A 3801-nucleotide genomic window follows, 5' to 3' on the forward strand; every position below is an offset into this window, starting at 1 on the left:
AAGGCATTTTCTCAATTAGTGATCAAGGAGGAAAGGCCCCTTGTGGGTGGGACCATCTCTGGGCTGGTAGTCTTGGTTCTATAAGAGAGCAAACTGAGCAAGCCAGGGGAAGCAAGCCAGTAAAGAACATCCCTCCATGGCCTCTGCATCAGCTCCTGCTTTCTTACCTGCTTGAGTTCCAGTCCTGACTTCCTTGGTTATGAACAACAGTATGGAAGTGTAAGCCGAATAAACCCTTTCCTCCCCAACTGTTTCTTGGTCATGATGTTTGTGCAGGAATAGAAACCCTGACTAAGACAGAAGCCCAGAGCCAAACTTTAGACAGACACTGGGGACACTTATGGAGAGGGACTGAAAGCCCTGTAAAAGATTCCCATCCCCCACAGGAAACAAACCTGAACCCCTGGAAAATCTCAGAGTCTGAGCTACCAACCAAAGAACATACACAGGCTGGAAAGATCCCCTCATCACATATACAGCCAACAGGCAGCTCAGTCTTCACAGGAGCCTTGTCTGGCCTAAGGAGGGCAAGGATGCACCAAATCCGGCAAGAAACTTGATGTGCCATGGTGGGGAGATACCCAGGGGGCTCCACCCTCTCATAGGAGAAAAGAAGGGAGGATGGGTGGGATGGACTCTGACAGGGGGTGACTGGGAGGGGGAGCAGTGTTAGGGATGTTAATTAATTAATTAATTAATTAAAGATAAATAAAAATAAGTAGAAGTTGGTTGGTTAATGACAAGAGCATGAGGGTGATCCATAAAAACAAGGATGCTCCAACACTTTCATCATAGCCTGAAAGGCCAGAGAATACAGGCTGCCAGCTCTCTGAGGTGGGGACAGAGCACTTCCTCTGAGACTGGACCACTAATTAGAAGCCAGTTCTTAAATAATTCATACTCACTACACAGAGTCTGTAATTTCCAATTTCATTTTCTGTTACACGAAATGGAACATGAAAGACACACACAAAACAATTTTGCCTGCAGACTCCCTCTCCATTTCAATGTTTCTGAGCGTTGATAATACTGTGTTCCGCACAACACTGCCAATTTTAAGGCCTCTTAACATGCCAATTTTATAAAGTTCACTTGACCTGCAAGCCTAGCAATTTCTGTATGGCTTACATCTAATTTGATTTTGAATATCATAACATTTTAGTCTTCAAAACACAGCCAGTTTTATTTTTCTTCAGAATAACTGATCTTGGTCTGTAAGTCTCTTATCTGGTCTGTCAAGAGGTATTGTCTTTTCAGCAGGATCAGCAATTCTGTGATATAACTCTCAGACCACCCCTTCTACACTGAAAGCCAGGCTTCTTACAGCCACAGTGCTTTGTAGACAGACCAAAGACCCAAGACCCCAACCGGCCTATGATTACCTCTGCTGTGCCGAAAACCACTTGCTAAAACAATCCACACAGAGTGGCTGGTGAATAGGTGTTACAGTCTAGTCTCTTTGATCCCAGCTTGAGACATCTTAAAAGGGTCATCCCAGATTCATAGCTGTGGATGGACATGAACTAAGGCAGGTGCAGTCAAAGATCTGCCACTGGATGTACACACACACACACACACACACACACACACACACACACATCACTGCCAAAGGTTCAAATTAGTCTTTGCTGGTTTTGCCCGTAGGCAGTTATATCTCTACAATATATCCCTAGGTATAAGCACACCATACTGTAAAAATCATGTGAATCTCTATTTTTCTGTTAGTAGAAAATAAACCTTAGAAATAAATAAAAGTTTCTCATAGTGTGACATCACCCTGGAATTCCTGTACAGATTGTGGGCAGTGCTGATAATGTCCACGTCCATCCTATGGAAGCAGTCCAAAAGACACCAGAGCACTGCCAGGTGTCTAGTTAGTTGAATGAACTGGCTACAGAGGCATCCTGATGACACTCATAAGCACTCACATGCATCTTGGAAAGAGATTCCCCTGAGGGTTCAGCTAATTATGACTTTAGAACAACTGCCTGTGTTCAGATGCCAACTGGGAGATTAAACCAGTGGCAGTGTCCATGTTATTTGCATATTAACACTACAGACAATGTGTCTCTGGTGACTGTCCTCACACCAGGGTGCCAAGCCTCCAGAGAGTCTCCTGCAATTCTGAGGGAACACAGCTGCTTTCAGGGGGAGAGAGACAGACCCTGGAGATGACAATTTCAGAAGGCTCTTCTTTCAGACCATTTTGTTTGCAAACCCAAGTCTTCCCTCACACTTTTTCTTACACACACAACACACACACACACAGAGAGAGAGAGAGAGAGAGAGAGAGAGAGAGAGAGAGAGAGAGAGACAGACAGACAGACAGACAGACAGACAGTCAGACAGACAGACAGAGAGACAGAGACAGATGAGTACACACAAAAAGGGGGCAAGGGTAGAGAGACAGAGACAGAGATAGACAGAGACAGAGAGAGACAAAGACAGAGAGAGACAGAGACAGATGAGTACACATAAAAAGGGAGCAAGGGGAGAGAGACAGAGACACACAGAGAGACAGAGGCAGATGAGTGAAAGAGAGAGAGAGAGAGAGAGAGAGAGAGAGAGAGAGAGAGAGGTCATATTGATGCAGTCATTATCCAAACAGGAGGAGTGTGGTTTCTGTAAATCAGATGTTGCCTGGCTTCATAAGTCAGATGACTAAAATAAATTCCGACAAGCCCTTTAAAATGTAGCAACCAGGCAGCTTTATATGTGTGTCTCCACTGTACACTGTGGGTGTATAAATGGAACGTGCACAGGTCAAGGGAGAACCTTTTCCACATAGGAGCCCTTAATTTTCTCTTTATTTCACAATAAAAGTGAGACTTTCTCTTGTACAGGAAGAGAAGGCGATATAGGAAGCAGATGGGGGAGCAAGGCATGCACTGATTTGCAAAAGAGCAATTCACACTGCAGGGGACAGCCCAGCAGCTCCCCCCAAAGGCGGCCTGATGAACTCATTTCCACCTCAGATAGTCCCCAGGGGAGGTGACAGGGAAGCTCACAGGGACTCAGAGCTGAGCATGCCAGCCTCCCTGAATGGCTAAGCTGGGACCCAGGGCAGCTTTGGGCTGAACTCATATGGAAGATTTAAAAATGAATTAGATCATCTCAAGCATTACATGTTCCCCAACAAAAACCTGCTCCTAACTCCCCGCCTGTCCACATCAGTTTGTCTTGGCACAGGTAGAGAGGTTTTTTTCTCCACACCTCTGTTGGGACGAGTGCTATTTCGGTTAATCTTGTTCGAAAGGTTTCATGCCTTAGAAGACCTTTCTGCACTGCTCCTCTTTAGTCCTTAATCCTCCTAGACTCAGACCTACACACACCGTGTTCAATATGCTTTCGCCGTGTGTGTGTGTGTGTGTGTGTGTGTGTGTGTCTGTGTGTGTGTGTCTGTGTGTGTGTGTCTGTGTGTGTGTGTCTATATGTGTGTGCATGCAAGTACATGGGAGCGCTTAAGTGGCAGCCTGAGAACAACTTTGGGTGTTGTTCCACAGGTGCTGGGGTGGTGACTGTTAATTGTCAAGCAGACCAAATATAGAATCCTCTAGATGAGCCCCTGGGCCTGCCTGTGGGAGACAACTTAACGGCACCCATTGATGGGGAAGACTCATCTGCATTGTGGGTGTGACCGTTCCCTGGACAGGTCGTTCACAGGCTTTATAAGGTGAAGAAAGGAGCTGAGCACTGAAATTTCTGCTTGCGTTGTTTTTTGCTTCTTGATTGGAGAGACGCATTGTGACTCCAGTCAGCTTCACACCCTTCCGAGCTTAACTTTCTGTCCTACCACAGTTT

At 45.8% G+C, this 3801-nt stretch overlaps 1 annotated feature.

The window, feature by feature from the left end:
* Positions 1832 to 2877: an enhancer, noted in NCBI's record as "VISTA enhancer mm554". NCBI's record gives its function as "enhancer in: midbrain (mesencephalon)[6/11]" and the evidence as "EXISTENCE:transgenic organism evidence [ECO:0001131][PMID:17130149]".

This window comes from Mus musculus, chromosome 3, assembly GCF_000001635.26.
Source record: "Mus musculus strain C57BL/6J chromosome 3, GRCm38.p6 C57BL/6J".
In the NCBI taxonomy this organism is placed as follows: domain Eukaryota; kingdom Metazoa; phylum Chordata; class Mammalia; order Rodentia; family Muridae; genus Mus; species Mus musculus.